This window comes from Coregonus lavaretus, assembly GCF_964263955.1.
Source record: "Coregonus lavaretus genome assembly, chromosome: 1".
NCBI lineage: Eukaryota > Metazoa > Chordata > Actinopteri > Salmoniformes > Salmonidae > Coregonus > Coregonus lavaretus.
Genome location: NC_139988.1, coordinates 2,531,474 through 2,555,430, shown reverse-complemented (window position 1 = coordinate 2,555,430; position 23,957 = coordinate 2,531,474).

Here is a 23,957-nt window from a genome sequence, read left to right as displayed (position 1 = left end):
CCCAGAGCATATCGGATTTTCTGCTGGAATCACTGGACCCTAGTGCCGGATCATCGCAACCAGCTAGCTGCAACCAAATGGCTGTTGTCGTTGGCTAATTACCATTGCCCCTTAGCAAGCACCAGTTAGCCTTGATCTCCCGGCTATCTACCTCTCTGTCAACCGGACGGGACCTCCTAGTGTTGACACGGAGCCCCGCCTATCCAACATGACTGGTTTGCCGATGTGGTTTCAATAGGCTTCCCGTTACGACGTTGACCATGAAGATCCATCTGCTAGCCGGGCCTCTTGCTCGCAAGTGCTGTAGCAGCCCCTGAACTACCTCCGAACCCTCCTATTGCTGTTCACCGGACCTTATGATAACTCAGCTATACAGCTGATGCCTGCTGGACTGTTCCTTTATACGGTACCGCATCCTGTTTATGTTTAGCCTCAGCCCAAACTTTGTCGCCATTACCAGCTGTTGTCTTAGCTCTCTCGAATAACACCTGTGATTGCTTTCTGCCTCTCTCCCATGTCAATATGCATTGCTTATTGCTGTTTTGGTTATTTCTTATTGTACTATTTCACTGTAGAGCCCCCAGCCCAGCTCAACTTGCCTTAGACAGCTCCTTTGTCCCACCCCATACACGCGGAGACCGACTCAATTGGTGCCTCCAGTGATGCTATCTCTTTCATCGTTACCCAACGCTTAGGTTTACCTCCACTGTACTCATATCCTTCCATATTCTTGTCTGTATATAGTGCCCTGAATCTATTCTACAACGCCCGGAAATCTGCCCCTTTTTTTCTCTGTAACCAACGCATTAGAAGACCAGTTCTTAAAGCCTTTAGCCGTATCCTTATTATACTCCTCCTCTGTTCCTCTGGTGATGTAGAGGTTAACCCAGGCCCTGTAGCCCCCAGTATCAATCCTACTCCCCAGGTGTTATCATTTGTTGACTTCTGTAACCGTAAAAGCCTTGGTTTCTTGCACGTTAACATCCGAAGCCTTCTCCCTAAGTTTGAGTTATTCACTGCGTTAGCACACTCCGCCAACCCTGATGTTCTAGCAGTGTCTGAATCCTGGCTTAGGAAGGCCACCAAAAATTCAGAAATGTCCATCCTCAACTACAACATTTTCTGTCTCGATAGAACTGCCAAAGGGGGTGGGGGTTGCAATCTACTGTAGAGATAGCCTGCAGAGCTCTATTATACTATCCAGGTCTGTGCCCAAACAGTTTGAGCTTCTACTTCTAAAAATCCACCTTTCCAGAAATAAGTCTCTCACTGTTGCCGCTTGCTACAGACCCCCTTCATCCCCGAGCTGTGCCCTGGACACCATATGTGAACTGATTACCCCCCATCTATCCTCAGAGTTCGTACTGCTTGGTGACCTATACTGGGATATGCTTAACACCCTGTCCAACCTACAATCTAAACTAGATGCCCTCAATCTCACACAAATTATCAACGAACCTACCAGGTACAAACCTAAATCTGTAAACATGGGCACCCTCATAGATATATTCCTGACAAATCTACCCTCTAAATACACCTCCGCTGTCTTCAACCAGGATCTCAGCGATCACTCCCTAATTGCCTGCGTCCGTAATGGGTCTGCGGTCAACCGACCACCCCTCATCACTGTCAAACGCTCCCTAAAACACTTTAGCAAGCAGGCCTTTCTAATTGACCTGGCCCGGGTATCCTGGAGGGATATTGACCTAATTTCGTCAGTAGAGGATGCCTGGTTGTTCTTTAAAAGTGCTTTCCTCTCCATCTTAAATAAGCATGCCCCATTCAAAAAATTCAGAACTAAGAACAGATATAGCCCCTGGTTCTCCTCAGACTTGACTGCCCTTGACCAGCACAAAAACATCCTGTGGCATACTACATTAACATCGAACAGCCCCCGCGATATGCAACTTTTCAGGGAAGTCAGGAACCAATATACACAATCAGTTAGGAAAGCAAAGGCTAGCTTTTTCAAACAGAAATTTGCATCCTGTAGCACTAACTCCAAAAAGTTTTGGGACACTGTAAAGTCCATGGAGAATAAGAGTACCTCCTCCCAACTGCCCACTGCACTGAGGCTAGGAAACACTGTCACCACCGATAAATCTACAATAATCGAGAATTTCAACAAGCATTTTGCTATGGCTGGCCATGCTTGCCACCTGGCTACCACTACCCCGGCCACCAGATCTGCACCCTCTGCTGCAACTTGCCCATGCCCCCCCCCCCACTTCTCCTTTACACAAATTCAGACAGCTGATGTTCTGAAAGAGCTGAAAAATCTGGACCCCTACAAATCAGCTGGGCTAGACAATCTGGACCCTTTCTTTCTAAAATTAGCCGCCAAAATTATCGCAACCCCTATTACTAGCCTGTTCAACCTCTCTTTCGTAACGTCTGAGATCCCCAGAGATTGGAAAGCTGCTGCGGTCATCCACCTCACTCTAGATCCAAACTGTTACAGACCTATATCCATCCTGCCCTGCCTTTCGAAAGTTTTTGAAAGCCAAGTTAACAAACAGATCACCGACCATTTAAAATCCCACAGTACCTTCTCCGCTATGCAATCCGGTTTCCGAGCTGGTCATGGGTGCACCTCAGCCACGCTCAAGGTCCTAAACGATATTATAACCGCGATCGATAAAAGACAGTACTGCGCAGCCGTCTTCATCAACCTGGCCAAGGCTTTCGACTCTGTCAACCACCGCATTCTTATTGGCAGACTAAATAGCCTTGGTTTCTCAAATGACTGCCTCGCCTGGATCACCAACTACTTCTCAGATAGAGTTCAATGTGTCAAATCGGAGGGCCTGTTGTCTGGACCTCTGGCAGTGTTTATGGGGGTGCCACAGGGTTCAATTCTCGGGCCGACTCTATTCTCTGTGTATATCAATGATGTTGCTCTTGCTGCTGGTGACGCTCGGATCCACCTCTATGCGGACGACACCATTTTGTATACATCTGGCGCTTCATTGGACACTGTGTTAACAAACCTCCAAACGAGCTTCAACGCCATACAACACTCCTTCCGTAGCCTCCAACTGCTCTTAAACACTAGGAAAACTAAATGTATTCTCTTCAACCGAACGCTGCTTGCACCCGCCCACCCGACTAGAATCACTACTCTCGGCTACTACTCTGTGATTATTTTGGCATTTTTATCTTTACTTTTTTAGCACTGAATGTATCCGCTATCATTTGTTATGATTGACAAAAACTGTTTAACATCAGATCGTCAGTTACTAAACTCAATTTCGGCTCTGACTTTGACTCATCCGCCCTGGGCTCTTTATGTACCTCCGATCCAATCCTCTGGCTACCCAAGCGGAAACGCCAGCGAAAAATAAGCAAGCGATCATACGTCCTGTTGAGACTAAAGTGAAGGGAAAACCAGCCACCACTTCCTTCCATTGTTTTTGGCCAAAGGACAGAGCTACCGCACACAGGGCTATCGCAGCCAACTCCGAGCTTATGGCTGAGGACACAAACGCGTACAAGAAGTCCCTCTACGATCTCCGCAGAGCCATCAAACAGGCAAAAGGCCAATTATAGGAACAAGGTAGAATCCTATTAAACCGGCTCCGACGCTCGATGCATGTGGCAGGGGGTACAGTCCATTAAGGATTACAAAGGTAGACCTAGCCATCATCTATCCAACGATGCCTCTCTACCATACAAACTCAATGCATTTTATTCACACGTTTCGACAAAAACAACCCCGAGCCATGCACGATGGCCCCCGCCGTCCCAGAGGACTGGGTGATCTCGCTCTCCGAGGCCAACATGAGTAAGGTTTTTAATCTGGTCAACACTCACAAGGCCTCGGGGCCGGACGGTATTCCAGGGTGCATTCTCAGAGTATGCGCAGACCAGCTGGCAGGCATCTTCACGGTCATTTTCAACCTCTCCTTGTCCCAGTCTGCAATCCCCACGTCTCAAGCTGACCACCATCATTCCTGTTCCCAAGAACTCTAAGGCTACCTGCCACAATGACGACCACCCTGTAGCACTCACATCTGTAATCATGAAGTGCTTTGAAAGGCTTGTCATGGCACACATCACCTCCATCATCCCAGACACCCCGGACCCCCTCCAATTTGTATACCGCCCCAACAGATCCAAAGACGACGAAGGAGACAGGGGATGGGGGACGGGGACGGGTTGCACACCCCCATCCACATCAACGAGCCACAGTGGAGAGGGTCAAGTTCCTCTGTGTCCCTTGTCCCATGTAGCTCAGTTGGTAGAGCATGGTGCTTGCAACGCCAGGGTTGTGGGTGTGATTCCCACGGGGGCCAGTATGAAAATGTATGCACTCACTACTGTAAGTCGCTCTGGATAAGAGAGTCTGCTAAATGACTCAAATGTAAAATAACCACATCACTGAGGACTTAACGTGGTCCTCTCACACCAGAACAGTTGTGAAGAAGGCACGCCCCTTTTCTCCCTCAGGAGGCTGAAACGATTTGGAACTTTTACAGCTGCACCATTGAGAGCATCCTGACTGGTTGTATCATCGTCTGGAATGGCAATTGCACTACCTGTGACTGGAAGGCCCTTCAGAGGGTGGGGCGGACGGCCCAGCGCATCACTGTGGGCGAGCTCCCAGCCATCCAGGACGTACATGCCAGACGGTGTCTAAGAAAGGCCCGAAAAATGTCCAAAGACTCCAGCCACCCGAGACATGGACTGTTCTCCATGCTCCCGTCTGGCAGGTGGTACCGGTGCATCAAGGCTAGGACAAACAGACTCTTAAACAGCTTCTGTCCCCTGGCCATAAGACTGTTAAATAGCTAACAACTACTGCTCTCCCTCTCCCACAGACTACCCACACTGACTCTATGCCCATCCACAGGTCCAGTACCCCTGCACATTGAATAAGGTACTGGTACTGACCTGTATATACAACCACTCCAGTACACTTGCAAATTGAATAAGATTCTGACACTGACCTGTATATACTCATATTTTGTATTATATTTTCTATTATTATCTATAGTATTTATTATTATTATTACTGCACTTTTGGGAAAGAGCTCTCAAGGTAAGTATTTCACTGTACTGTTTTACACCTGTTGTATCCTGTGCACATGGCGAATAAACTTTGAAACTTGAAATTACCATGATCTTCCTTAACCACAAATCTCTTCTTGTTTAGGTACCAGCAGAGAAGTGCCATCAAACTGACCAGACATTTTCAGACTGAGTCAGGAACAGACGTCACTGCTGTGTCTGCCGTCAATGACTTCTACTCCTGTAACCTTCCTCACACAATCAATCCAATGATCACTGTAAATGGAGAATTAAACTATCCACTCTCTCCTCAATCAGAGGCAGCAGTTCATTCATGTCTCACTGGGCTTAGATCATTGTCACCAAAAGCATTAATGTTCACTCTTAGAAAAAAGGGTTCCAAAAGGGTTCTTCGGCTGTCCTCCAGTTAGAGGCCTTTTTGGTTCCAGGTAAGAACCCTTTTGGGTTCCAGGTAGAACCCTTTCTACCTGGAACCCAAAAGCCTTTCTACCTGGAACCCAAAAGGGTTCTACCTGGTACTAAAAAGGGTTCTTCAAAGGGTTCTGCTATGGGGACAGCCGAATAACCCTTTTAGGTTCCAGATTTCTAAGAGTGTACTCTCACATTAGTTAATTCTTAATCGTAGTGACACTGTTTGAGAGTATTAATCTATAATTGTTCAACAGAATCCTACAAAGTCTTTGGTTATGGATAATAATCTGTAGAGCATCTTTATCAACAATAACCCATATCATTCACTGACTGACAGCAAGGAATCTCTTCAGAGAGCAGACTCATGGATAACACAGTAACACACAGACAGTGGAAAATCTTACAGAATCATCTGATATCTACTTTCCTTTCCACTTTGTCCATTGCCAAGCACAACATAGCGTAATACCTCAGTAAAAATGACACTCAGTCCTCCAAACATTGCTATAAATGGGCATTAGGGTTCAAAAGATTTATTAGAAAATAAATGTATTGTAAACTCTTTAACAAGGAGACATTCTGGATGGACATTCTTGAAAAAATTTAAGAAATCGGTTGCATCCCAAATGTTACCATATTCCCTATACAGTGCACTACTTTTGACAAGAGCCCTATGGGTCCTGGTGAAAAGTAGTGCCCTAAATAGGAAATAGGGTGCCATTTAGTATGTAGCCATGGTGCCAAGATCAGCTGTTGCAGACCGGAGGCTACAGGTGAGGTTTAAGGCCCTTCCTAAGGCTAGAGGGTTGTGGTAGATTTGACACTGTTGTGTTACCAGAATGGTCTTGTTAAAGAAGTTGAAATGACTGGTTAACTTTACCCCTCTGGGCCCAGGTCAACAATGACTGACAGCTCAGGTATTCTTAAAAGTAGGGCAACCCAGAGCCATGTGTAGGATACATATGTATTTATATATGGCTCTGTGGAAACATGGTCTATCAGCAACGTGGGGTAATACAAATCTGCAGTTTTTTAATATGGTTGGGATTTAACAAAGTACTCCATTGATCAAACTAAAACATCCAGCCACTCAGAATTAATTGATGAATTTCTTTGAGTTCTAGACTATGTTTACATTGTTATTAATCAATACATTGTATTAGCAATGTTAAAATCTGGGGTAATTCGAGAAAACAGTAGAGTGATATAGCTTACTGGAGTTAAGAAGGATCAATGTATGTTTCAAAGTGAAACTCAACTGTTCATTGGGTACTGTCCTGGACTTTCCTGAGCAGCTGTTTGTGTGGTACTGACCGCTCCATCCAGGGGTTGGATATGAACACAGTGAGGCTGTGATGGGACACTCCTCCATCTCTGGAAAGCACATAGGGTTCCTCGAAAGATACCGCTTTATAGGTCAATAAAGTCACTCTGAATCAGTGAAAGCAAACCTTTCCTAGTAACATGATGCCATTTTTTTTGTAACTCAGCGTAGAAGTAATGACAAGTCAGGTTTATTTTAATTTCCTACTTGGAAAATAGATTTTATGCATTATGAAAACAGTATTGATTATTTGTATCTGATGTAACATTTCTTGCATCCTATTCTCACATAGAGGCTGTGGTTGTTAAAAGAGACTTCAGGCAAAAAGCTCTAAGCGTAAAGGAATACTAAATCAGATTGGAGTGAAAGATTGGAGAGCCAGTTTGCCTCTAATAAAGTGGTATGCCAGCACCCATTCTCCATCATACAGTAACATGCGTTTTGGCTTATGCCTTCATTAGGGGAAAGAAAAATCTAGCAGATGTATTGCAAATTAATATCCTAAAAGTAGTCCCTCACCCTTGGGTGGACTTCCCTTGGGCGAGCATGTAGTGGTACGTTGGCAACACCCATCCTCCATCATACTGGACAGTCAGAGGATGTACTCCTTGGCAGACCAGACATAGGTGTTCTATTATATAAAACACCATCTTGGTCTACGTTACATAAGAAACACCTCTCTTTCTGGGGATAGAACAGTCAGTCTGCGGTGTGAATGAACAAGACAGTGGATGCATCCCAAATGGCACCCTATTCCCTACATAGTACACTACGTTTGACCAGAACCCTGGATGATGGGGCTTGCGTCATCACATTCCTCCTATTATGCTGAACAAAAATATAAACGCAACGTGCAACAATTTCAACGATTTTACTGAGTTGCAGTTCATATAAGGAAATCAGTCAATTTAAATCAATTAATTAGGCCATAATATATGGATTTCACATGACTGGGCAGGGGCAGAGCCATGGGAGGCCCACCCACCTGGGAGCCAGAACCACCCACTAGAGAGTCAGGCCCAGTTATTCAGAATGAGTTTTTCCACACAAAAGGGCTTTATTACAGACAAAAATACTCCTCAGTTTCATCAGCTGTCCGGGTGGCTGGTCTCAGACGATCCCGCAGGTGAATAAGCCTGATGTGGAGGTCTTGGGCTGGCGTGGTTACACATGGTCTGCGGTTGTGAGGCCTGTTGGACGTACGGTCAAATTCTCTAAAACCATGTTAGAAGCGACGAATGGTAGAGAAATGAACATTAAATTCTCTGGCAACAGCTCTGGTGGATGTTCCTGCAGTCAGCATGCCAAGTGCACGCTCCCTTAAAAACTTGAGACATCTGTGGAATGATCATTGCACATTTTAGAGTGGTCTTTTATTGTCCCCAGTACAAGGTGCACCTGTGTAATGATCATGCTGTTTAATCAGCTTCTTGATATGCCACACCTTTCAGGTGGATGGATTATCTTGGCAAAGGAGAAATGCTCACTAACAGGGATGTAAACACATTTCTACACAACATTTGAGAGAAGTTAGCTTTTTGTGAGTATGGAACATTTCTGGGATCTTTTATTTCAGCTCATGATACATGGGACCAACACTTCACATGTTGGGTTTATATTTTTGTGTGTGTGTTTTATGTGTCCGTCCGTCCGTGTGAATGCCTGTGGGTCTGTGTGCGTCTGTCCATGTCTGTGTCTCTATGTGTGTGTGTGTGGCTTTGCTCCCTCCTATCACGCCCATTGAGTTGGACCAATATGGAACTAATTACTGCCTCACAACTGGACAGAAGTTGAATTCCCGTATGTCTCCGTTTAGGATGGCGGAAAATATACATTAAGGCTGCCTCCCAAATTGCATCCTATTCCCTGTATATTGCACTACTTTTGACCAGGCCCCATTGGGCTCTGCTTAAAAGTAGTGCACTATATGGAGAATAGGGTGTCATTTGGGCCAGAACCCAAGAGTTGTCTCAGCCTCAACCAGTGCATGGAAACATTTGGAAATATCATGTGTGCAGTAAATGCATACATGTTCAATAAATTAGTCAAGCGTATAGGAGGGGTATGCATATAATTCCAGTCTTCCACATAGCTGTCAAATGAATTCAACATGTTTCAGATATTTTATTTAAAATATGATATATTATTTCATATACAAGACTTCTGTCCAAGTTATAGCTATGAAACCCAGCCAGTATTATAACAATATGAATATCTATAAGTAGCCATGTTTTATGTTTCTGAGATATATTGTTTGGAATATGTAATCACTCACAGACAGACAGTAGAGAGGCGGACAGAAAAATTTATAGACAAATTGACAGACAAAAAGACAGGCAGACAGACAGACACCGACACATGGACAGATACGCAGAAAGACAGGCAGGCATGCAGACAATGATCATGGGATTGAACAGACAGTGATCATGGGGTTGAACTGGGTGAATCTGGGGCAGAGGGGAGACTGCATAGTTTACCCATTGACTCTACTATGTTTACTGTGAAGAGGGGCCATGGATCTGCTCCCTTGTTGACCTGAGGGCTCACGCACAACACAGGCTTTTGCCAAATCACACACACGCATGCACATGCGCACACATACACACACAGACACGTCACGGAGGGGGTAACCTGGATCAGCTGGGTAAACTGCATCTAGTGGCCTGGTTTAACTTGTATTAACCCACCCAATCCCTCCTTCAGCTGGGAACCACTCTCCCACACCGTCTGCTCTCCCACCATCTGTCTCCAACACTGCCTGCTCTCCAACCACCTGTCTCCTACACCGCCTGCTCTCCCACCACCTGTCTCCAACACCCCCTGCTCTCCCACACCGCCTGCTCTACCACACCGCCTGCTTTCCCACCACCTGTCTCCCACACCGCCTGCTCTCCCACCACCTGTCTCCCACACGACTGCTCTCCCACCACCTGTCTCCAACACCCCCTGCTCTCCCACCACCTGTCTCCCACAGTGCCTACTCTCCCACCACCGGTCTCCCACACCGCCTGCTCTCCCACCACCGGTCTCCCACACCGCCTGCTCTCCCACCATCTGTCTCCAACACTGCCTGCTCTCCAACCACCTGTCTCCTACACCGCCTGCTCTCCCACCACCTGTCTCCAACACCCCCTGCTCTCCCACACCGCCTACTCTACCACACCGCCTGCTTTCCCACCACCTGTCTCCCACACCGCCTGCTCTCCCACCACCTGTCTCCCACACGACTGCTCTCCCACCACCTGTCTCCAACACCCCCTGCTCTCCCACCACCTGTCTCCCACAGTGCCTACTCTCCCACCACCGGTCTCCCACACCGCCTGCTCTCCCACCACCGGGCTCCCACACCGGCTGCTCTCCCACCACCTGTCTTCTACACTGCCTGCTCTCCCACCACCTGTCTTCTACACTGCCTGCTCTCCCACCACCGGTCTCCCACACCGCCTGCTCTCCCACCACCGGTCTCCCACACCGCCTGCTCTCCCACCACCGGTCTCCCACACCGCCTGCTCTCCCACCACCTGTCTTCTACAGGAGAGCTTGGAATGTAGGTTATCCTGTAGGAGAGCCTACATAGGAGAGCTTGGAATGTAGGTTCTCCTTGTATTTTCCCAATCACGCCACCCTATTGTGAGCAGTGCATTGTTGGCTGGCTGAACCGGCCTTGTCGTGCTGACCAGTGTTGACTCAGACAGGGCGTTACGTCAATGTGGGGTCCTCCGTCTGTCTGTGTGCCTTAGGGCTGTAGGGCTGCCTGGAGAGGGTTAATGCCTGAGTATCATCATGGGGAATGCCTATCTGTGCCTGAAAACATAGCTAACAACCCCTCTCCTCAACTAACCTCCTCTCTCCTCCCCTCACTTTCTCTGCTCTTATCCCTGGGCTGGCTGGAGTCCTTGCACCAAGCAAAATAAATAAATAAAGCAAAATAAATGTAAATAAAGCTGTATATAAGATGTGTTGCTCCCCCCTTGAAGAGTTCATTGTAGAGGGATTTGTGTGTGCACCCTATCTCTCTACATTGACTGAACATGTGGCTCACACATTGTGAACTGAAGCAGCTTCTCCAACACTACTTCAACTTTCCATCCTTTCCCTCTCTGCAAAGATCACCTGGAAATCGTCAGAGCAGAGCCAAGGCACTTCTGGGAAACTAGAAATGGAAATGCCCTCTCAGACTCACTTTCCCACACTCTTACTGGAAACCTAAACAAAAGCGCATCATTCATTCTGCATCATCAGAGGATCTGGTGTAAAAGTCATAAATGGACTCCATGAATATCCCTAAAGGGCAAGATTATGAAAAGTCTATGTTTTAGTGAGTGTAGAAACAGCCTCAGTCAAAGGCTATGTCCCAAACGGCACCCTATTTCCTATGTAGTGCACAACCTTTGACCATCTCTGGTCAAAAGCACTATAGGGAATAGGGTGCAATTAGGGATGCAGCCTCAAGTCTCTTATCCCATCTCGGTGGGGTGGTGGTGGTGGGGCTAGATGGAAAAGAATGACACATTTGTTTCCATTCCAGAAGTCAGCAGAGTAATGCAGCTACAGGCTCTCAGCACCACATTCAGGGGTTACCTCTACTCTGACTCTCTCACATTCAGGGGTTACCTCTACTCTGACTCTCTCACATTCAGGGGTTACCTCTACTCTGACTCTCTCACAATCAGGGGTTACCTCTACTCTGATTCTCTCTGATGCTCTCACAATCAGGGGTTACCTCTACTCTGACTCTCTCACATTCAGGGGTTACCTCTACTCTGACTCTCTCTGACTCTCTCACATTCAGGGGTTACCTCTACTCTGTCTCTCTCTGACTCTCTCACATTCAGGGGTTACCTCTACTCTGTCTCTCTCTGACTCTCTCACAATCAGGGGTTATCTCTACTCTGTCTTTCTGACTCTCTCACATTCAGGGGTTACCTCTACTGTCTCTCTCTGACTCACATTCAGGGGTTACCTCTACTGTCTCTCTCTGACTCTCTCACATTCAGGATACCTCTAGTAACTCTACTAACTTTCACCTTCTGCTAACTCTACTGACTCTACTAACTATCACCCTATACTAACTCTACTAACTCTACTAAGTATAACTCTCAACCTCTACTAAATCTACTACCTCTATCCTCTACTAACTTTACTATCTCAACTAACTCTACTAACTCTTACCATCTATTAACTCTAATATCTCAACTAATTATACTAACACTCACCCTCTACTAACTCTACTAACTCTCCCCCTCTACTAACTCTACTGACTCTATTAACTCTCACCCTCTAGTAACTCTACAACCTCTAACCTTATACGAACTACTACCTCTCACCCTCTACTACCTCTCACCCTCTACTAATTCTCCCCCTCTACTAATTCTCCCCCTCTACTAATTCTCCCCCTCTACTAACTCTACACTCAACCTCTACTAACTCTCACCCTCTACGAACTCTACTCTCACCCTCTACTAACTCTCACCCTCTACTAACTCTCACCCTCTACTAACTCTACTCTCACCCTCTACTAACTCTCACCCTCTACTTACTCTCAGCCTCTACTAATTCTACTAACTCTGCTCTCACCCTCTACTAACTCTACTCTCACCCTCTACTAACTCTCACCCTCTACTTACTCTCAGCCTCTACTAACTCTACTAACTCTGCTCTCACCCTCTACTAACTCTACTCTCACCCTCTACTAACTCTACTCTCACCCTCTACTAACTCTCACCCTCTACTTACTCTCAGCCTCTACTAATTATACTAACTCTACTCTCACCCTCTACTAACTCTCACCCTCTACTAACTCTCACCCTCTACTAACTCTCACCCTCTACTAACTTTCACCCTCTACTAACTCTACTAAGTCTACTAACTGTTACCCTCTGCTAACTCTCACCCTCTATTAACTCTCACCTTCTACTTACTCTACGGACTCTACTAACTTTCACCCTATACTAACTCTACTGACTCTCACCTTCTACTAACTCTACTAACTCTCACCCTCTACTAACTCTACTGACTCTACTAACTCTACTAACTCTCACCCTCTACTAACTCTACTAACTCTACTAACTCTACTAACTCTACTAACTCTCACCCTCTACTAACTCTACTAACTCTACTAACTCTACTAACTCTCACCCTCTACTGACTCTACTAACTCTACTAACTCTACTAACTCTCACCCTCTACTGACTCTACTAACTCTACTAACTCTACTAACTCTCACCCTCTACTGACTCTACTAACTCTACTAACTCTACTAACTCTCACCCTCTACTAACTCTACTGACTCTACTAACTCTACTAACTCTACTAACTCTCACTCTGGCACGCTGCACTTTTTAACAGGGTTGCCCTATTTTTCAGTCAATTGGAGTGACGAATCCTTTTAACGCACACACACTTGATATTGAGGGAAGGAATTACTATTTTGAGAAATTATTGATTAACTGCACATTAATGAAACACCAAGAACTTCAAACCAACTGCCATCCGGAACCATATCCAATTAGTCGGCTGTATACACTGAGTGCACAAAACATTAGGAACACCTTCCTAATATTGAGTTGCACCCCATTTTGCCCTCAGAACAGCCTCAATTCATCGGGGCATGGACTCTACAAGGTGTCAAATCAAATGAAATGTTATTGGTCACATACACATATTTAGCAGATGTTATTGGAGGTGTAGTGAAATGCTTGTGTTCCTAGCTCCAACAGTGCAGTAATATCTAATAATTCACAACAATACACACAAATGTAAAAGTAAAAGAATGGAAAGCGTTCCACAGGGATGCTGGCCCATATTGACTCCAATGCTTCCCACAGTTGTGTCAAGTTGGCTAAATGTCCTTTGGGTGGTGGATCATTCTTGATACCCACAGGAAAACCCCAGCAGCATTGCAGTTCTTGACACGCTCAAACCGGTGCGCCTGTCACCTACTACCATACCCCATTTCAAAGGCACTTAAATATTTTGTCTTGCCCATTCACCCTCTGACCGGCACACACACACACACTCTATGTCTCAGTTGTCTCAAGGCTTCAAAATCCTTTAACCTGTCTCCTCCCCTTCATCTACACTGATTGAAGTGGATTTGACAAGTGACGTCAATAAGGGATCATCGGTTTCACCTAGATTCACCTGGTCAGTCTATGTACACTCAGTGTATACACTGCATTCAAGAAGTATCTTTTGAATATTAGATAGCTAAAGCAGGGGTTCACGCACGCCACGTTTTCTTTTTTTTCTTTTCACTTCCTTGGGTCTTGATAGTCTTGCTACAGGGAATCTGAAACATGTCCTCCACTGAGAGCTTGTGAGACTTCTCCCACTTTCCGACCTCAGCCACAGTGAGAGAGTGTGTGTGTGTCTGTTAGTGGGGGATTAGGCAGCCTTTCGCCTCCCTTCTCTTGCTGAGCAAACAACGATTGTGCCGCCTCATGCAGATTCACTGTTTCAGTGGAAGAAGCTTTGCATTTCTTTGCCTAAGTTTGCTTATTGCTTGTTTTTGGCCTAGTTGGTAAGAGCGTAGTGCTATCAATGCCAAGATTATGGGTTTAATTCCTGCAGGAACCACATACACATACTAAAAATGTATGTACTGTAAGTCGATTTGGAGGAAAGCGTCTGCTAAGTGCTGTATAGTTGCTATACCCAGGTCTGAGCGACCGTACAATCTGAGCTCTTCTGGCACCGGCTCTATTGTCTTTGCCACATGGTGTACTTTAACCAAGCTGGTCCCAGATCTGTTTGCACTGTCTTGCCAACTCATATGGTCATTGTCGACAAGACAGCACTAACAGATCTGGGACCAGTCTACATTTGAACTACAGGACATCTGAAAACAATTAGTATCCCGAATTGTTTGTCTTATGCTTTGTTTATAATGAGCCTTAAAGTATTAGCACTAATAATCGATCTAATACATTACAAAGCCCTCTATTGGCCTTCAGGCTGAGTGCCAGCTGGCCTAGGAGTTAATTATGTACTATAGAGCAGGTGTAGTTCTCTTTGTGATACTTGCGTATTCAAAGTGTTGTCCAATGAATTAAATTAACTTCTACCCAGTACAACCAGAAGCGGATGGGCTTCCCCTCTGAGTCTGGTTCCTCTCAAGGTTTCTTCCTTCTAGGGATTTCTTCCTTGCCACTTTGCCTCTGCTTGCTCTTTGGGGTCTTGGCTGGGTTACTATAAAGGACTTTGTGATTGATAAATTGCTTCTATCAATGAGGATTCCATTTCCTCGTATAAAATTATTTTGTTCATACTATAAGACTTAATCCTTCGCATCAGGATCTGAATGTTCACATTAACATTTGTAGATTATTTGAGGATTTAGGTCCCAGTCTATTTAAATACAAATACATTATATTTTAATTAAATGTCTAATATTTCAGATGTAAACATTCCAAAGTTGATCAGTTTATATAGTATCTCCTTGACAAATGAATTTGAACTTGGACTACATTTTGTTGTTTTGTCTTCCACTGTGCAAAGATATCCATAACCTGCTTATGTATGCAGTTTATTGAAGGGTAGGTCTATATCTATAGTCATATCTTTGGCTCTGGGTAGGCCTATACTATTTGTCTCTCAATGCCAAGTGATGTCTAACTCCACTTTGCTTCGGCACGGTGGAGAAACATTGCTAAGTATTCTGTGTCTCATTCTTTTGTTTCTGAGCTGAGTAATGTGTTCCATCCAGCATGTGTTCCATCCAGCATATGTTCCATCCAGCATATGTTCCATCCAGCATGTGTTCCAACCAGCCCTTGGTTCAAACACAATTTAAAATATTTAAAATAGTTTTAGCATTTGCTTTAGTCTGCCTGGAATGCCAGGTGGGTGGTGTTTGCACTTTTGCGACTATTCTATTGGTTCGATTGCAAGAGATAAACTCAATCAAACACAGAATATATATATATATATTATTTATTTTTTACCCAGTTCTGGTTCTATCTAAGGCCCAGACAAAGCCTGATTCCACTCAGATAAATATTTGTTTCTCCGTTTCCAGGTCATGTTCTGGTTATGGTCTGGTTCTGTGGCCTGTCATCGAGTAGCCCAGTCCTGCCTCTGTGGTGTGTGTGTGTGTGTGTGTGTGTGTGTGTTTGTCTCTTAGAGGAAAACACATGGTGGATGTGCTATTGAAATATGTGTAAGGGCATAATTAATCTCTCTTGTCAATTCCTTTCTGTTTAATCTTCCTTGACAATATTATTGTTCATTGCTAAAAATAAGAATATTCTGGCGGAACACTGCATCTTAGCAAGCTTAGTTTACATTTATTTGGTAGAAGTGGTTGGAAAAGTTAAGTATAACTTGACTTGGTGACTTGGTTTGGCCTTGATGCTATAGGATAGAAGGCTACTGTCACGGATTCAGCCGAGGCTGCTCCTCCTCCTTGCTCGGGCAGGCTTCGGCGTTCGTCGTCCCCGGAGTACTAGCTGCTACCGATCTATGTTTCGGTGGTCATCTTGTTTGGTCTTTATTGTTTACACCTGTTTCCCATTATGTTACATTGTATTCCCTTTATAACCCCCTGTCTCTCATTGGTTATTGTGTGTAATTGTTTTCCGTAAGGTCGGCATTGCTGTTTGTATGCGAGTATTGTTCCTCCCTGTTAGGAGGTTTTGTTTTTGTATGTTCCTTTACTGTGTAGCTCGGTGTCCTGCGCTTGACTTCGCTCACCGCATACACGTCACCTTGACAGAATCACACACCACACATGGAGTCAGCAGGAGCGGCGGTGCCAGCTGGATCAATGGAAGAACGCGTCGAACAACAAGCGGCCATGATCCAGGCTCTCGGCACCGCCATGGAACGGGTGGTGAGCACTATGGAGCGATGGGAAAGAGGGGGTCTGCCTACACCTCCTCCGACGATACCACCACCATCGGCGATGCCCATCGCTTCACCTCCAGGGTCCAGTGGGATTCGGCTCTCGCTCCCGAGGGCTTATGATGGCACAGCTGCCGGGTGTCAGGGTTTCCTGCTCCAGGTTGAACTCTACCTGACAACCATCCACCCGGTGCCCTCGGGATACGAGAGCGTGTCCGCCCTCATCTCCTGTCTGTCCGGCAAGGCGCTGGAGTGGGCCAACGCCGAGTGGGGGGGAATAGACACCGCTACTGTCAATTATGCAGAGTTCACCTGCCGCTTCAGGGCGGTATTTGATCATCCACCAGAGGGTAAAGCGGCGGGTGAGCATCTATTCCACCTCAGACAGGGGAGGAAGAACGCACAGGAGTTCGCACTGGACTTCCGGACGCTGGCTGCCAACGCGGGATGGAATGAGAGGGCCCTCATCGACCACTACAGATGTAGCCTGGGGGAGGACGTGCGTCGGGAATTGGCCTGCAGGGACACCAACCTCAGCTTCGACCAAGTGGTGGACATGTCTATTCGCCTGGATACCCTGTTGGCTACCCGCGGACGTCAGAATTCAGGCCGTCCATTCCATTCCCCAGCACTTTCGAGCCGACCCATATGGAGCTCGGAGGTGCTGGTGCTAGGGAGACCAGGAGAGAGACCAGGAGAGAGGCCGTCCCCTGAACCAACTGTGGCCGCAGAGGACACACTGCTGATCGGTGCTGGGGAGGGTCTCCTAGGAATCGAGGCAGTAGGCAGCGCACTGATGAGTCATTCCAGGTGAGTAGGCACCCAACTCACCCAGAGCTCTCTGTTGCGCATATGTGTATTAAAGTTGTGTTTCCCGAGGTTTCTCCTCACTCCCAGCATAAGGCGCTAGTAGATTCAGGCGCAGCTGGGAATTTTATCGATCGCCAGTTCACCTATAAGTTAGGGATTCCCAGTGTACCAGTTGATGTGCCCTTCCCCATCCATGCCCTAGATAGCCGCCCTTTGGGGTCAGGATTGATTAGGGAAGTCACAGCGCCTCTCAGGATGAAAATGCAGGAGGGCCATGAGGAGATAATTTGGTTGTATTTGATTGATTCTCCTGCGTTTCCCGTGGTGTTGGGGCTTCCCTGGTTAACATCTCATGACCCCAACATTTCATGGCAACAGAGGGCTCTCAAGGCATGGTCTGATCAGTGTTTTTGGGTGGTGTGTAGGTGTTTCCGTAGGGGCAACGATGGTGGAAAGCCCGAACCAAGTTCCCACCATGCACTTTCCACCTGAGTATGCCGATTTGGCACTCGCCTTCTGTAAAAAGAAGGTGACTCAATTACCACCTCATCGACAGGGTGATTGTGCGATAGACCTCCAGGTAGGCGCTGCGCTTCCTCATAGTCATGTGTATCCTCTGGCTCAGGAGGAGACGGCAGCTATGGAGACATACGTCACCGAATCTCTGAGACAGGGATACATACGGCCGTCCACTTCCCCTGCATCATCGAGTTTCTTTTTTGTGAAGAAGAAGGATGGGGGTTTACGCCCGTGTATCGATTACCGTGGTCTCAATCAGATCACAATCAAATACAGCTATCCTCTCCCTCTGATTGCTAGTATGACGGAGTCATTACACGGGGCGCGATTCTTCACAAAATTGGATCTCAGGAGCGCGTACAACCTGGTGCGCATTAGGGAGAGAGATGAGTGGAAGACAGCATTCAGTACCACCTCGGGTCACTATGAGTACCTCGTCATGCCATACGGTTTAATGAATGCTCCTTCAGTCTTCCAATCGTTTGTGGACGAGATTTTCCGGGACTTGCATGGACAGGGTGTAGTGGTGTATATTGATGACATTCTAATATACTCCGCTACACGAGCCGAGCATGTCTCCCTGGTGCATCGAGTGCTTGGTAGACTGTTGGAGCATGACCTGTATGCGAAGGTGGAGAAATATCTGTTCTTCCAGGAGTCCATCTCCTTCCTGGGACATCGGTTGTCCGCGTCAGGGGTGGAGATGGAGATTGACCGCGTGTCGGCCGTGCGTAATTGGCAGACTCCCACCACGGTGAAGGAAGTGCAGCGGTTCTTGGGTTTTGCCAATTACTACCGGAGGTTTATCCGGGGCTTTGGACAGGTAGTAGCTCCCATCACCTCCCTGCTAAAGGGGGGTCCGGTGCGTCTGCAGTGGTCGGCTGAGGCGGACAGGGCTTTTAGACATCTGAAGGACCTGTTTACCTCGGCTCCAGTGCTGGCACATCCGGATCCCTCTTTGGGGTTCCAAGTTGAAGTGGATGCGTCCGAGACTGGGATCGGTGCTGTACTGTCTCAGCGCTCGGGTACGCCACCAAAACTCTGCCCCTGTGCTTTCTATTCTAAGAAGCTCAGTCCGGCGGAGCGCAATTATGACGTGGGGGACAGGGAGCTGTTAGCTGCGCTTCAAGCCCTGAAGGTGTGGAGGCATTGGCTTGAGGGGGCTAAACACCCTTTTCTCATTCTGACCATCGTAACCTGGAGTACATCTGGGCAGCGAGGAGGCTGAACCCTCGCCAGGCAAGGTGGGCTATGTTTTTTACCCGATTTGTATTTAAGCTCACCTATAGACCAGGGTCACAGAACACTAAGGCAGACGCCCTGTCCCGACTTTTTGACACAGAGGAGAGGTCCATTGAGCCCACTCCCATACTTCCGGAGTCTTGTCTGGTGGCACCGGTGGTGTGGGAGGTTGATGCGGACATCGAGCGGGCGTTACGTACCGATCCTACTCCCCCACAGTGTCCAGAGGGTCGGAAGTACGTGCCGCTCGAGGTTCGTGATCGATTGATATATTGGGCTCACATGTCACCCTCCTCTGGTCATCCTGGTATTGGTCGGACAGTGCACTGCCTTAGCGGGAAGTACTGGTGGCCCACTTTAGCTAAGGACGTGAGGGTCGGGGTCCCCAGTTCACCTCTAGAGTCTGGAGGGCGTTTATGGAACGTCTGGGGGTCTCGATTAGCCTTACCTCAGGTTTTCACCCCGAGAGTAATGGGCAGGTGAAGAGAGTGAACCAGGATGTGGGTAGGTTTCTGAGGTCCTATTGCCAGGACCGGCAGGAGGAGTGGTCGGGATATATCCCCTGGGCTGAGATAGCCCAAAACTCACTCCGCCACTCCTCAACTAACCTTACGCCTTTCCAGTGTGTGCTAGGTTATCAGCCGGTCCTAGCACCTTGGCATCAGAGCCAGATCGAAGCCCCTGCGGTGGACGAGTGGTTTCGGCGCTCGGAAGATTCAAGTTCCTTGGTGTCCACATCACCAACAAACTATCATGGTCCAAACACAACAAGACAGTCGTGAAGAGGGCACGAGAACAACTTTTCCCCCTCAGGAGACTGAAAATATTTGGCATGGGTCCCCAGATCCTAAAAAAGTTATACAGCTGCACCATCGAGAGCATCCTGACCGGTTGCATCTCCTCTGGTATGGCAACTGCTCAGCATCTGACCTTAAGGCGCTACAGAGGGTAGTGCGTACGGCCCAGTACATCATTGGGGCCAAACTTCCTGCCATCCAGGACCTATATACTAGGCGGTGTCAAAGACTCCAGTCACCCAAGTCATAGGCTGTTCTCTCTGCTACAGCACGGCAAGCGGTACCGGAGCGCCAAGTCTAGGTCCAAAAGGCTCCTTAACAGCTTCTACCCCCAAGCCATAAGACTGCTGAACAATTAATCAAATGGCCACCCAGACTATTTACATTCAGCACTTACATTTGTTTTTACACTGCTGCTACCCGCTGTCTATTATCTACAGTTGAAGTCGGAAGTTTAGATACACTTAGGTTGGAGTCATTAAAACTTGTTTTTCAACCACTCCACACATTTCTTGTTAACAAAGCAATTTCCAAACGCCTGAAGGTACCAAGTTCATCTGTACAAACAATAGTACGCAAGTATAAACACCATGGGACCACGCAGCCGTCATACCGCTCAGGAAGGAGACGCGTTCTGTCTCTTAGAGATGAACGTACTTTGGTGCGAAAAGTGCAAATCAATCCCAGAACAACAGCAAAGGACCTTGTGAAGATGCTGGAGTAAACAGGTACAAAAGTATCTATATCCACAGTAAAACGAGTCCTATATTGACATAACCTGAAAGGCCGTTCAGCAAGGAAGAAGACACTGCTCCAAAACCGCCATAAAAAAGCCAGACTACGGTTTGCAGCTGCACATGGGGACTGTGGAGAAATGTCCTCTGGTCTGATGAAACAAAAATAGAACTGTTTGGTCATAATGACCATCGTTTTGTTTGGAGGAAAAGGGGGTGAGACTTGCAAGCCGAAGAACACCATCCCAACCGTGAAGCACGGGGGTGGCAGCATCATGCTGTGGGGGTGCTTTGCTGCAGGAGGGACAGGTGCACTTCACAAAATAGATGGCATCATGAGGAAGGAAAATTATGTGGATATATTGAAGCAACATCTCAAGACATCAGTCAGGAAGTTAAAGCTTGGTCACAAATAGGTCTTCCAAATGGACAATGACCCCAAGCATACTTCCAAAGTTGTGGCAAAATGGCTTAAGGACAACAAAGTCAAGGTATTGGAGTGGCCTTCACAAAGCCCTGACCTCAATCCTATAGAAAATTTGTGGGCAGAACTGAAAAAGCGTGTGCGAGCAAGGAGGCCTACAAACCTGACTCAGTTACACCAGCTCTGTCAGGAGGAATGGGCCAAAATTCACCCAACTTATTGTGGGAAGCTTGTGGAATGCTACCGGAAACGTTTGACCCAAGTTAAACAATGTAAAGGCAATGCTACCAAATACTAATTGAGTGTATGTAAACTTCTGACCCACTGGGAATGTGATGAAAGAAATAAAAGCTGAAATAAATCATTCTCTCTACTATTATTCTGACATTTCACGTTCTTAAAATAAAGTGGTGATCCTAACTGACCTAAAACAGTGCATTTTTACTAGGATTAAATGTCAGGAATTGTGAAAAACTGAGTTTAAATGTATTTGGCTAAGGTGTATGTAAACTTCCGACTTCAACTGTATACACACACACACACACACATATATATATATATATATATATATATATATATATATATATATATATATATATACACACACACACACACACACACCAGGCAGTCTGTTGTTTGGTTCTGGTCCACTGATTGACTAAATGCTCAGGAAATATGAGGGCTTTTAAAAATATTCTTAGTTGTTGTAATCTTTTATTCTAACGAGAACCAGACAGACCAAACCTGGATCGTGAAGAGAAAACAAATGAAAGGCTCAGTGTTGCTGAATCCAAGTATCCAAGTCAGACCTGGATTCAAATACTATTTGAAATCATTTCAAATACTTCAGCTCGGCTTGATTGAGCTTGTGTCTTACAATGGAACCAATACAGTTCCAAAAGTTCAAACCCGGCCCAACCTTTTAATCCAGGCAGGCAAGATTTCAAATAGCATTTGAACCCAGGTCGGAAAGTCTGAATGTGAACATTGCTGAATCCAAGTATCCTAAGTACTAAGTTCCTAATAATGTTGCCTGGCAGGCGAAGTAGGAACATTAAGGAGAGCAAAGAAGGCAGGCGGTCGGTTTTGGGGAGGATAATCACATCTCTCTCTCTCTCTCTCTCTCTCTCTCTCTCTCTCTCTCTCTCTCTCTCTCTCTCTCTCTCTCTCTCTCTCTCTTGCACGCACGTTCACATACACACAAACACACACACACAGCATTCTCACACACGCAGGATGAGGTTGTTTGAATTAGCAGACACATTTATTGTGACCTTTACCTTAATAGAAACTGTCTGTGTCTCAAATGGCAACCTAATCCTTTTTTAGTGAATTCCTTTTGCCCATAGGGCTCTGGTCAAAGGTAACGCACTATATAGAGAATAGGTTGCCATTTTTGTCAGGAAATAGAAGGATCGTTTGGCAGTCTGAACAAAATCATCATAAATGAGTATATTTGTTGTTATTGTCCAGCTCCATAAACACTGATGATGAATGAGTGGCTATTAAAAAGCTACAGTTTATGTTTTAAATCAATTCATAGGGCCATGCCCTGGTGCCTGTTGTGCGACACTGTTCAAGGGGCAATCTGGGATTCGAAAAACAACAATGTGGCCACCCCTCCACTTGTTTTGCTAAACAGCTGAGGGATGTGGCTGGATGAATATAACCACTCTCAAATTCATAGGGGCTATGGATGCAAGGACTGACCATCCATGAAATCAAAATGATAGATATTATACAGCCATTGATTCTTGAAGAATATAACTTAGAAATGCCCCATGAGCTTAGTTCAATATAAATGTGTTTTGTCCAATTGTCAATGTAAATGTAATCTAAACAAACACTGTGTAGCATCAAAACATAGTTGGCCAATTGCAACCAACGGGCAGAACTTAACGCACAGCTTAGCGTGCAGATTGCCCCTTTAATTGACGAATGTTCTCATTAGACACAGATCTCCATTTTATAGGATTTTTAGAATAGGTTAAGCACCAAGGCTAATATTCCCTACGTGTTTTTTAATTCACCCTGATTTAACTGTTGTGTAGATCTACCAGGAAGCACACAGACACCCTATCTCTCTCTCTCTCTCTCTCTCTCTCTCTCTCTCTCTCTCTCTCTCTCTCTCTCTCTCTCTCTCTCTCTCTCTCTCTCAATCTCTCCCACCCCCCCTCCCCCCCACTGGCACCACAGTGAAAAATCTAAGTTTCTGTACTGTGGCTTTTCTCCTATTTGATTAGTTGCTTCAGTTGGGAGAAACTGGCTTATAAGCCATGTAAATCACTGGACTGACCAGAGTTTATTATTACCCTGCAATCTGTTATCCCTACATACGTCATTGTGTATGCAGTCATGGCCTCCACCGCATTTCCACACGATGAGACAACAGTCCAGATGCAGCAAAAACCCCATTCCCCATCAATATGTGCTGGGTAACCACAGTTCTAAGATTCTGGGCCTGTATTCAAAAGCATCTCAGAGTAGGAATGCTGATCTAGGATCAGGTCCCCCTTCATATTTATATTATTAATGATTCATTAAGCAAAACTGATCCTAGATCAGCACTCCTAACTCTGAGACTCTTTGGGAATACAGGCCCTCAACATCACATCAGCATGCTTCACTAAAATCCCTGTTTCTGAGGTGAAGGTGAATATCTAGTGGTCTGTTTTCTGCTTAGTTCAAAATATCTTAAACTCCAAATATGCTGGAAACCCCATCCCCTGTTAAATCCATACTGTAATGTAGCATTATACGCTGGATTTAAAAAAAAAAATAATGATGAATAGAGAATAAAACTATAAACTACAAACTACTTC